This window comes from Micromys minutus, assembly GCF_963924665.1.
Source record: "Micromys minutus genome assembly, chromosome: 1".
Lineage (NCBI taxonomy): Eukaryota > Metazoa > Chordata > Mammalia > Rodentia > Muridae > Micromys > Micromys minutus.
In genome coordinates, this window is record NC_137969.1 from 120,939,270 (window position 1) to 120,952,936 (window position 13,667).

A 13,667-nucleotide genomic window follows, 5' to 3' on the forward strand; every position below is an offset into this window, starting at 1 on the left:
TCCTAGGGGGAGAGTCAAGGACATGCACATACTGATTACCTTCTCGTTTTCCTTAAATAAACTCCCCAGCTGTGGCTCTTCTGTAAAAGTCAAAAGGTTCCTAGGCATTGGAAGCAGGGCACAAGAGTTTTATCCTGACACAGGATGGTGTCAAAATGTGAGTGCTGACATAAATAGATCAAGAGTCTCTCCACAGAAGACCCATCTATGTCCAGGCTTGCCTGTGGCTTGACTCTTACCCTGACTAGATAATGATTAATAGGCTGTACCAATCAATAGTGTGTCAGATAGCTGTATTTGGCTATGGATGGAGAAATTATTTAGAGTTGCCTGAAGCTAGTGTGGCTGTCTGCTACTTCTATGGTTTTATCTTACAAAAAAGTAAAATATAAAGAAAAAAATATATGGAGGTGTTTAATAAGAATCTGGTAGGTGTCATCATCAGCCACCATAGGTAAAAAAAGAAGGAACAATGTCTTTGCAAGAGTCACAAAGAAAGGTAGAAGACAAAGCACTTTGTAAGATGAATTTCTGAGCCCTGGGAGAGGAATATTCAAGAAACCACAAAATGTTGGCTTCTGACTAAGTTCCCAAAAGAAAAAGTCAGTTTCCTGTTTGCTTGGGGTTGTATTTAAATTTCTTTTTGGTTGTGGTTAGATAACTTTCAAGAACATATGGGAAAAGTCTTTGGCAGTCCCTCTTGTCCCCACGGGATTGCGAAAGAAGTGTGCAAATGAAAAACGGGACACAGCACTTCAGTCTGACACGATGCCCTGTGGTGCCAACAGCTTCTGGGGGTCATTTACAGCTTACAACCAAGAAAAACAATGCTTAGCCACAGTTTACAAAGCTGAGAACAGAAAGCAAAGACTCCCGAAACAGCATTACACACACACATACACATATACATATATACACACACAGACACACACACAATCATACATACATACATACTCACACAGACATACGCATATATACATGTAGACAAGTTACACACATACATAGAGACACACACACAATCACACACACGTACATCTCACACAAGCATATAAACATACACACATTCACACACACATATACATACATACACTTATACACACATACTCACACAAAAACAAACACTCACAACCAAACACACATACACACACACACACACATATATATATATAGATAGATAGATACACAAGCATACAGATACATATATGCACTCACAAAGATGCACACATACATACATACACAGATCACACAGAGATACCCCCCCCACACACACACATACACACACAGTCACCTGAGATTAAGTCTGACTGGGTTGCTCACAGTGTTAAAAATAATAGCCCCCAGTTTTACAGTGCACATCAGTAGCCATCCTTGGTCTATAAAAACATCTTCCTATTTAACCCTAAGGACACTACATGCTTAGAATCATAAGACAACTGTTTAACTCCTTCTAGCAGGCACTCTAGCTGGATACAACCATGCCCATATCTGGAACTTTGCCCACTAGAATGTGTTGTCTACCCCTAATGTTGACACGATTGCTTTTGGTTAAATGGACTGTGCTCTTACCACATCATGTATGTTTCCGCTATGAAGAGTGAATGAGCACACCATGAAATAACGAAGCGGTTATATGATTTTACATAAACGCTTCATTACAGAGCCCTCTAGCAGAACCCCTGCCACACACTCAGTGTACGAGTAAAGACTGTGTAAGTCATGCTTCAGTTACCTTCTCAGCCTTCCGTGGTTGATAAAATGCTAGGTAGACTGGGCAGGGGTAAGAGAAAACGTGGAGAACTAAGTCAGAATGGCAGTTGAGTTTACAGCCTAAAACACCTTTTAGAGGGGTTTTTCCCTCTTTCAATAAATTAGCATCTTAGAATTTACAAACTTATAGTACAAATTTCTTAAGCTGACACAGATTAAAATGGAAAATATGAATAGCCTCATGTCTATTGATGGAATTAAATGGGGGGCTAGTGATGTGACTCACCAGGAAAGGGTACTTGGCAGCAAACTGAGTTCAATCCCTGCATCCCTCCTGGTATAAAGACAGAACTGAATCCCACAAGTTCCCCTTAGACCTCCACATAGGCACTGTGACACCAAGAAATATAATAAGAAATTAAAGTATATTTTAATTTTTTTCTACAAAGAAAACTCTAGGTCTGGATAATTTTCTGAGTTCTATCAAATATTCATTGTAATTTAATTAAGGAGTGAACAATACTGACCTTAGATAAATTTCTTTCCAAACACTTGTTTTAGGAGATCAACATATTTTTATTTGAAAAAAAAAAAATCAGAAACAGGCTGGGCATGGAAACTCACCTTTAATTCCATCACTTGGGAGATAGAGGCAGGCAGAACTGTATTAGTTCCAGGCCAGTGTGGTCTACATAGAGAGTTCCAGGCTACCCAGAAATGCATAGTGAAACTCTGTCTCAAATAAACAAACAGAAACAGAGGTGATATGGTGGATAAAATTACTAGTATATTACATAAACTTAGGGCTTGGGAGGAATCTTAGGCAAGGTTTTACTACATAGCTTAAGCTGCTATCAGACTTGTGGTGAGCCTTTGGCCTCAACCCTGAGCACTGAAATTATAGGTGTGTAATACCAATCCCAAGCTTCAGAAACATTCTGAACAGAATACTGAAAAAGGTTCACTCATCAATACATAAGACAGTATTGGTTTGGCCAAATTGAGTTAATCTCAGGAACACGAAATGGTTTTAACCTTAAAACTTAATGTAAGAGGCAGAGAGACTGCTCAGAGGTAAGTGGTGCTTGCTGTCCTGGAGGAGGGCTGGAGTTGGGTTCCCAGCACCCATGTTAGGCATCGGAGAGTTACCTGTAACTCGAGCTCCAGGGGAAGCCTCTGAGGGTACCTATTATATTCATGACATGAGGGTACCATGACATGCATGTAAATAAAAATGAACCTTCAGAAAGTCAATATAATTCACTATATTGAACACAGCAAATGAGAAAAATCACCAGTACATGCAGACAAAAATCTCTGGTGAATGTGTCACACTCATTCATGAACTGCAACAAAGAGGAACTCAGATGCTCTTCTACCAGGAGGGAAGGGGATCTGTCCAGCACAAGACACACATGGGAAACCTGTGGGTCAGTTTCATACTTCAGACAGGACCCTAAGGCAATCCTGTGTCAGCAGCAAGGCAGGAACATTTGATCTTAAAAATGGTAATGTGCGTTAGTGGAGAGAAGACAGGGTAATAAAAAAAGAAAATACCTCAGGGTCAGAAGAGAAAAAATAAAGTGATTATATCTGTAGATGACTTGAATGTTTATGATAAAGTTCCCAGGAAGGAGGATCAGAAGTTCAAGATCAGCTGAGAATCCAAACTCAGGTCCTTTCATTTGCACAGTAAGTATGCACCTTGCCTAGTCAGCCATCATGTCTTTGGTGTGCCGTGTTTGCTGTGTGTGTGTGTGTGTGTGTGTGTGTGTGTGTGTGTATTAACAGGGCTGGATGCTTACATTGCCATTATTTTTTAACCAAAACAAGTAGTAAGACAAGTTCTGCACCAAGATCAAGTCTTTAAAACTACATGCTGAGTTAACTCAACTCTTTATAGCTATGCCGCCATCTTTGGTGTGGCGTTCTTTTATTACTCATTTGTCCCAGTTTGATTAGAAGCCATGTCTAATTCTCACTTCCTCCAAAATGAAATTATTCTCGTAAAAAGTAAAATGGCTTAAAATAAAAAGCGATTACATTTGTGAAGCGCTTTACCGGCTGGCAGACGTGGGTTGTCACTGTTTGACACCTTCCTTATCCTGCTCCTTTTAGATCTTTAGATTTATGGCTTTTCGATTATATAACTCATAGGAGAGTGTGCAATTCAGCTTTTATTTTCCCTACTACAACACCCAAAGTGATCTGAAAGGCAGAAGAGACCTGATGGGCCACTTTCAAAAAACACAAGATCCAATGAATGCTGCGGGCAACTAATTGTGTTTGAAAGGATGCTGCCCTGAGGCAGAATTCAAATTAGTTTTTCCTAACCTTTGCTCCATTCTTCCCGATGGGCAGAACCATTAAAGAGCAGGCCTGGATCTGTAAAACTACTCACCCCATCCTGGCACTGGGTAGCCTTTCCTTGGATTTTGTTGGTCCCTGTCATTTGCGCTAATTCTAAGGAGGACAAACATCACGGAAAGTGAGTGGAATGCAAACATTGGAAGGAAATGACCAAAGGGTTAAATGAATCAGGATTCCAGGGGTTAGGAAAAAGGCAAGCTGTGGTTTTGTTTGCTTCTTCCTCCTAGAGTAATTAAAATGCCTTTGTGTGTCCAGTGAGGTCCAATGGGTTCCTGCTTCTCCTCTCTTAGCCCACAGGAGGCTAGAGCGTGGGTCTGTGTGTTAGTGCTAGAGCAAGTGAAGTGGAAATGTACGGTTTCTTTGGAAAGTTGTGTTGGATGGTGCTTTGCTGGGCAGACATGTGAAGGAGTGTTTTCTTGAAGTGGATTCAGGCGAGAGGATGTTTTGCTAAAGCAAACATTCGAAAGGACATACGCTGTTAGGAAGGACCCAACAGGTGGAGAATGATGGTGGATGGTGTATTGTTATGCCTTGCCATTCCTTGATGATCACTGTTTGTCATGACAGTAAGGCACCAAGAAACGTCTTCACTGAGAGGCATGGCAGAGAACTTCTGGTATCCCTGCTGGTCCTGGTTACTCCTGCTGACTCCTGTCAATTCGGTGAAGGCCTGGCTATTTCTGCTAGGCTATAGCACACTGCTGAGTCACAATTGCTACCCCATTCTACTGAACTGGACTGACGGTGTTTGCAAGTGGATCGAGCTGCTGTTGATACTGTGAACTGGACTTCTGAGGGGGGGGGGAGGGAAGGGGGGGGAGGAAGATACACTTAGTGTCTGTTGTAGCTGCAGGGGTAGGTGTGCTTACTGGACAGTGAGGTCTTAGGTGGTACTAACACTGAGTTGTAATGATATTCTGCTGAAACAACTTCCAAGTGGGCCCGGAATGGAAAGCATGAGCTAGGTCATTCCCCCTCCCTCCACACAGGAGGCAACTAGGAGAATATGTGACCTCCACCTGTTCAAGATGCTATACTTCCCCAAGTTTACAGCACCGAAGGCCCTGTTGCCTTCAGCAGTGACCGTAACCTCAGCTGCGCAGCCTCATTTTTGGTTTTTCTTTCTGCCATTTCCTCTCATTCTCTACTAACTACTACTTTCTTAGATCTCCTCCCAATTAAAGCCCCTGGACCTAGAACCTTGTTCTAGCCTGCAGTGAAGAATCCATACCAAGAAAACTAGTGCTCAAACTGTTTTTATGTTACAATCCTATACAGCTTAAAAAGTAGACTTAAAGGCATCTGCCAAAAATAAAATAAAATAAAAAAATAAATAAATAAATAAAACTTTATTTTGGCTGATAGTTATTTATTAAACTGGTATTATCTGGATAAGCAGCGGTAATGCAGGCTTCCCACTGTGACTCTGATGACAGCTTCATCTCCACACGACGCCCCATCAACAATGCAGGCATCCCAGAACACAGTGCCAACAGCGTTCCTAAAATACTTTGTAAGTTGCCTGTTTGGAACTTAAAATGTATTTTCTGAGAGAAAAATATTGCATTACTCGGTAGAAAATGTTCCAAATGGCAAAGTAGAGCCCCATGCAGAGAATTATTCACTAGTGTTCTGATTCCCAAGATAAAATGACATAACGTAACATAAAATAAAAGTGCATGTAGCCATGAAGACCTGAGTTCCCAAAGATTCATCCCTTGCACGTGGCTGGGCCTTGAGGCCCTTGAGAACTAGAAGGGACAGAAGCTGTTGTCAGAGGGCAAAGTAGAATGTAGTGATCATGTCCTGTTACTACTGTGGGAAAATTGACCTGTAAATAACTATATTGAGTTAGACAGGTTCAGATTTCATGTTCAAAACCTTAGACTATAACCTGCTCCAGAAAAAGGGATTTTATATATGCAGTGCCTTGAGTTATGATGAGGTCATGATGGCTTAGGGCAGACTTTAAATCCAATGAACACAGACAGACAGACAGACACACACACACACACACACACACACACACACACACAGCAGGAAAGTGGGGCAGCTACATGCCACAGAGACAGAGAGATTGTTAGAACCCACCAGCAGTAGCCAAGAGGAAGATTTGTACCCACAATTCGAAGAGTAGTCAGGGACCAGGCAGCACTGGATTTTAGGTTCTAGCTCCTGGAAATACAAGAAGACAAATAAATTTCTTTTGTGTTATGTTATTAGGTTTGTGGCAATTGCTTAGGGAAGCCCAGGAAGCTAATATAATAACTTCAAAATTCTGGAAGCTATGCTGGGACTTTGGATCAATCAAATAATAAATAAATCATTAATTCTGAAATATAAGGATTCTCCCTACCACTATCCCATGGGAGGTGTGTTACAAGCTGTCAAGAGGCTGGGTCAGGATAGAATTCCTCATCTTACTTTAAAGTGTAAAATGTATTACATAGTATCTAATGGGAGCCAGTTCTAAAACCAGGACTCTATTTCTAAAGACTTCTAGAATGAGAGTAATGTTGACATATTGAATGTCCGGTGAGTAACTGAACCTGTGTAACTCACTGTGGTGATCTGAATAGGTTTAGGTTCCATAGACTCATATGTATGCACACTTGGCCCATAGAAGGTGGAAAGATAGGAGGTGTGGCCTTATTGGAAGAGGTATGGGTTTGTTGAGGAAGTTTGCCACTGCTGAGGTGGGGCTTTGAGGTCTTAAATGTTCAGAGTACACCCAGTATGAAACAAATCCAGTCTCCTACTGGCAGCTTTTGGATCAAAATGTAGAAGTCACACATCCTCCAGTGCTACGTCTGCCTGTAAGCTACCATCCTTTCTGCCGTTATGATAAGGGGCATGTCTAAAATTATAAGCCAGCCTCAATTAAATGTTGTTGCGTTTATAAGAGTTGCCTTGGTCATGGTATCTCTTCACAGCAATAGAAACCCAGACTAAGACAGAAGCTAGTACAAGGAGTAGGGTACTGCTGTAATAGGTCTGGCCATGTTTTTGTTTGAAGGAGTGTGGATTTGGAAATTTTGGAAAGCAAAAGATTACTTTAAGTAGGGCTTGATGGACCATCTGAGTAGAAATATGGAAGATATTGGTGCTGAGGGTGATTGGAACTCTGGGGGCCTGGCTCATGTTGTTTCAGAGAATTTTAGTATGTTGCCTAGAGATTGTTTTAGTGACATTTTGGTAAAGAATGTGGCTGCTTTTTGTCTTTGTCCAGAGTCTGCCTGAGGCTAAGGTAAAGAGATTTAGATTAGTTACATTTGTTGTATTGGAGTGGTGGCTTATCTGGCCACAGAGAGGTTTCTTGTGGGAGAAGAAACAAAGGGGGCAGGAAGAAGAAGAACAGAGAAAGAAGGTCAGGAGGCTCTGCTTTTTATTTGGACTGTGATGTAACTACAGGTGCACAGGTAAAGGTGTTCAGGTAGACCAGGTGGATGCTGGGAATGTACAGCGATTGCCATGGCAGCAGATCCATGGGTTGTTTTATAGTAGCTTAGGGGTGACATCACCACCATTGCTGGATTTGGAGGTGACCTGCAACCTTAAAGTTGATTCCTGACTGTAGAGCCAGTTCCTGATGCCAAGAACATCAACAAAGGAAGTCTCAAAAAAAAAAAAAAAAAAAAAAAAAAAAAAAAAGCCTACTTCAGACATTGCCCTGTGGATTACTAGAGCACTTAGATCAAACACAGCAACAAAATAATATGGTTTAAGTATTAAAGGGGCACCAGAAAGTAGAATGGAGCTAAATCCTGTATTCAAGGAGATAAACAGATTAAGGGAGTGGTCATCTTGAGGGCAAGATCCCACCCAGCTAAATTTATTGTTTATGCATTTGCAGTTGAGTGAGGAAGAGTTATATAATGTTAGGGATTATTATGACTTGGTTATTGTTTTCATTTGGACATAAAGAGACATGATTATGTGTCAGATTGGTAAGGGATTGATTTTGATTGCTGCTCAATTTGACTCTATCTGGAATGAACTACAATCCAGAATTTATAAAGATCCTGTGAAAAGGTAAAGAAAGACTTAGATTCAGGCTTGGTGGTATATGCCTTTAATTCCAGCACTCAGTAGACAGAAGCATGCAGATCTGTGAGTTCAAGGTCAGTCTACAGAGCAAGTTACAGGACAACCAAGCTTAGGCAGTGAAGGAATTGGGAAACAGAGAGCTGGTAATGATGTAATAGAACAGGGGGGCCATATTCCAACCCCAGCAAACAGCAGAACACAGCAGTTTTGACCATGTGACTCAGGCTTCAGAGTCAAAAATGTAAGAGACTACGGGACAATTGACGCTGGTTAGCTAGAGCTAAGAAATTAGTGTTGAATAAGAAGAAACCAGCATCACTATGGCAAAATCTTCTGGGAAATAATTTCTGAGAGCACAAAGAACTGTGTTTCAGACATAACCAAGGTTGTACCTTGTGCTGGTAGATGGACTTGGTAATGTGTAAGAATCACCCAGATGGTACTGGTTTTAAAGGTATGAAAGGGTCATGGGGAGCAGCTGAAGTTTGGCACTATGAGAGGCCAGGAAAGGCCACTGTGAAGGTGCAACCTCAGTTGCAGTAGATGGCCCAGAACAGAAGGGATCATGCAAAGAGGTTGAGTCTTGGCTTCATGAAGAGAGCCTATACAAGGCTATTTGTGAAGCCTGGTTCAGTGGAAGGCCTCAGCATAGTGGAGATACCAGTACCATGGGATGACTACCAAGAATAGCAAGAGCAATGGAGTAGAGTCAACCAGACTCTACTAGAGTCTACAGTGCTACAGAAGGCAGAGCTCAAGAAGTAACAAAAGCTCTTTGAAGGAACCCAGAAGATCATGTGTAGATCCCAGACATTGGAAGAAGAAGCTGTAACGTTGAAGTTGACTTGGAGACCCCAAGATGTTTGAGATGCCAGAGACATGGTCTATCTGCTGAGGTAAGCTTCTAACAGGTAGTGGAACCAGCCCAAGAGAAGGAAGTTTGTTGCCACCAACAAAGATGAAATGAGTTGGATATCTGAAGAGCACTTTGACATCAGATATGGAGATACAAAGTTTGTGTCTTGGTTTGGTCCGGTATTTCTTCACTATGATACTTTGGAATAGTAATGCATATTCTGTGGTGCTGGAAATATACAATCTGCTTTTTGATTTTGATTTTTATAGAGGATTGCAATTAAGAGATTGCATGAATCTCAGAAGAGACTTTGAATTTTGAACTTATAAACAATGTTGAACCTGTGTTAGACTATGGGGACTTTTGAAGTTGGATTAAATGTATTTGCTTTATGCTATGGCTAGGTATGGCCCCCATAGACTCTTATGTTTGAACAAGCCTGTAGGGCCTAGGGAGAATGTGGTAGTTTGAATAAACTTGGCACAGGGAGTGGTGCTATTAGGAGGTGTGGCCTTCTTGGAGTAGGTGTGACCTTCTTAAAGGAAGTATGTCACTGTGGGATTCAGTTTTGAAGCTTCTATATTCAAATTTTACCTAATGTAGAGAGCTTTCTCCTGGCTGTCTGTGGAAGAGAGTCTCCTGGATAACTATGGATCAAGATGTAAATCTTTCAAATTCTTCTCCAGCACCATGTCTACCTGTAGGCTGCCATTCTTCCTGCCATGATGGTAATAGACTGAACCCCTGAAACTTTAAGCCAGCCCCAATTAGTTGTTAGCCTTCATAAGAGTTGCCTTGGCCATGGCGTTTTTCACACAATAGGATCCCAAACTAAGACAGGTAGAAAGTTGTTTGGGTTAATAAAGTACTTTCTGTGTAAGCCTGGGGACCATCATTTGTGTTCTCATGTAAACTGGACAGGTGTGACAATCACTTGTCATCGACTCTGGCACTCAGGAGGCAGGGACCAGGAATTCCCAGGCAAGCTAGTTAACCATATAGGTTTAGGTTTCTCTAGAGACCCTGCCTGAATAAATAAAGCAGAAGAGAGATAAAAAAAGACACTGGACATCAACTTTGGGCTTTAATACAGATAAGCTCACACATACATATGCACACAGATAGGCACACTCACAAACATGGGAAGAGACGCATACAAACAAACAAAATTAAGTAATAATAACAGAGCTTTCCTTTTTATTTGGCTGAAATACGATAGTAGTAAGACCTGCAGAAATGCTCATGAGTAGATCATCTTACTTATCAAATATTGCTCACAGATATCTTTATCAACATAGAAACAGAGTTTCCTAAGTATTTTTTACAAAATACTGCTGAAACCATTCAACATTCAAAGCCAACACCAAAATTTAACTGATAGGCAAAATCATGACCTAAACTTTACAACTTAAGCAGAACTCGATCCAGGATCTATAGACTTGAATGTAAACTGTAAGCCAAAAACATGTAAGGAGATGGAATGCAGGAAGGGAATTTACTACCTATGATTCATTTTAACAACAAATAAATTATATGAAAATTTCTTTTAGGCACATAAGACATTTCCAGACTCATTCTTTATTCCTGTGTGAACCACTAGCAACATCTACCCCATTATGCAATTATTATTTATCAATTAACCTATCATTAACTGTAACTGAGGTCACCAGTTATGACATATGCTGACTAAGGAAATGCTTGCTGAACATATATCTGGTCAGTTCTCCATCTGCCATGTCATGACACACTAAGCATGCCAGGTATGGTGTGCGTGTTTCCTCATGTATATTTTCTTTGACTAAGGTAAAGAGTAATGTCACCATTGGGAACTGCAGGGGGCAGATTTCTCTCCTTCCACATGATCTGCAACCTTATTTCTGTTTCCTCTAGATTTGGTAGTTTACTTGTGTTTTGTGGTTTATTTTTTATTTTTATTTAGTTTTTTAGGCATTACATAAACCTCAGTTCTGTGTATAACAGGGCAGGGTTTAGCTTTTCATTTGTTCACCCCTAGATAATTCACTATTTGTTCATGTTTTATATTTCCAATATAGAAATGCTCCACTGTAAAATCCAGAACCTCATAATATACTCACTGTACTTATGGCATTATTTCATGAAAATTCATGAGACAATAAATAATTATAATGGCCAAGAGGAAACTACAAACTGTGATTTTTTTTCTTTTATCAGATTTTCTACTGGGGATTTGATGTGTATTTACATGGGAATTCGCACATCCACTGCAGGACCCTGCCAACATTTGGTTTTTTTAACTGGTCAACAGGAGCCAGCAGCCAATGGTTGGGCAAGAGGATAGAGGCAGGACTTTTAGAATTCCATAGGCGAGGAAACACAGGACTAGCAGGGGGTTGGGAAGGTGTTCACCATGAGAGGGGCATAAGACAGACCACTCTGTGAAGAAACAGGAGGGTGAGACAGACAGAATGTAGGCACAAAGGGAAAGGGGCCCCATGGGAGGACTACCCAGAAGGAAACAGGGCAGCAAAGATAAAATATAGAGTTAGAAAGTGTTAACTCAGAAATACCAAAGGAGAGTGTGTGCTAGCTGTGGGGAGGTTTGAAAGTGGCTCAACCATTGAGCTATCTAAGGTAAATCGAAAGATAATGGTTGCTCGTGCATGTCTTCCATATATGAATCTAGAGCTCTTAGGAAGGTGCAGAGATATGCACGCACCTGCCGGGAACATGGGGAGGACTTTTAAATATCTACTGCTACATTCTATCACAGGAGCTAGAGGAAGCATGAGGCCCAGAAGGAGCAGCAAGAACTCTGATCCATGACGGACCTGCTTATAAAACGGACCGTGGGTGTGGCTGCAGTCCCTTGGAGCTGTACAAGATTACTCCCATGTGAAATATAATCTTTATAAAAGTATAAGTAAGAACATGCAGTCATTTGAAGTGTGGCTATTAGAACACTCAGCATAGCCATTGTGTGGAACTTCAGTTGATATAAGATTGCTTCTGGAAAAGGTTGGGGCAGTAACTTACTCTATAGCCCAGGATAGCCAAAAATTTACTGTGTAGCTCAGGCTGGCCTTGAAATCGTGACAATCTCTGTGCCTTTGTCTTTCGGGTTTTGAGATTAGAGGTTTGTACCACTATATATAGGAATATATATATATATGTATATATATATATAGATAGATAGATAGATAGATAGATAGATAGATAGATAGATAGCTATAGATATATAGAGAGGGATGTATCTTCTTTTATCTCTGACATGATTGAATGCTTGAAGATTATGCAGAACTTGGTAATAATAAGCCATTGCCTGTATTGTGGTTGACTTTACCATTGTTTTTCAACTTTATATTAGTTTTTGTCAATGTGACACAAACTATAGTCACTTATGAAGAAGGATCCTCTCAGTTGAGGAATCGCCTATAACAGGTCGGCTTCTGGGCAAGTCCGAGTGGCACTTTCTTGATAAATGATTGACAAGGGAGGGTCCAGCCCACTGTGGGCGGGCCCAGCCCAGGCCAGGTGTATAAGAACGCAAGTTCAACAAGTCATGGACGCAAGCAAGTAAGTGGCGTTCCTCCACAGACTCTATTTCGGTTTTGCTTCCAGATTCTTCCTGCCTTGAGTTCCTGCCTTCACTTCCTGTGTCTGTGCACCCTGTCCCTCACAAGACACTCGTGTAAATGCAAGGATGCATGCCTGCTCCCCTCCCCATGCATGGAAACGCCATGGCCAGAACCTGAAGTTTGTGGATAAAAAATTCCATACTCAGAAAGTTCAGGTTAAAAGTCCAGCAACGGGATATCCATACAGCTTGCCGGGACCCATTTCCTTCTAGGGTTTCCCATATAAATTTCTCTCTGCACCACTGAGCTAGACCTCTCCAGGCAGCACATCTCCAGTCCTCAGATGTGCCAACAAGCCTGTGATGTCTGTACTGGTCCGACAGTTCTTTGGCTGTCTTGGATTCACAGTCTCTGCTCAGGTTAGACATATTCTCAGCTTCCGAGCAGAACGATGCTTGGGCAGGAACCAGCCAGCCTGCATTAGTTACTGCTGAAATGAGTCATAGAAGAGGAAGCTTGGGGATAGAGTGTCATTACTAAGCTTGAAGTGAGCATGTACACCCAGCCATGGATGTCATGGGAGCCACCAGGACCTATCTGCTTTTCGATTACAAAAATATTTTTCTTTTGTTTTATTTATTGTTCTGTGTGCACACCTGTGTGCGTGACCGTGGGCAGCCACTTGCCATGACTCTTGTGGAAAGGTCAAAGGAAAACCTGGTGCCAGTTACCTTCTAACACGTGGGTCCTGGGGATGCATCTCATATCTGGTTTGGAGGCAAGCTCCTTTACCAAGTCACCTGTAGAGTGTGGTAAAATAGGCAGGGTCCAGATTCCATTCACAATAATTCATCTGTTCCCACGAATCTACTACGATTAAACTAGTTAGGCCAGTGGGACTCACCCCAGGGCATCTTTTGTCTATTCTGGATCTAATAACATTTCTTTTCCCATTAAGAAAATCTGGGTCATCCCTTTCTTGCTTATCACAGACTTCTTTCTCCTCCAGTGAAAACGCCGTCCTATAACTGCCTGGGTACAGGTGACTCCACGCAATCAAACCAAGTACCGGAAACCATTGCGGTCTTCTCACGCGTGAGTTCTGCAGTGGCAAAAATGCATTGAAACTC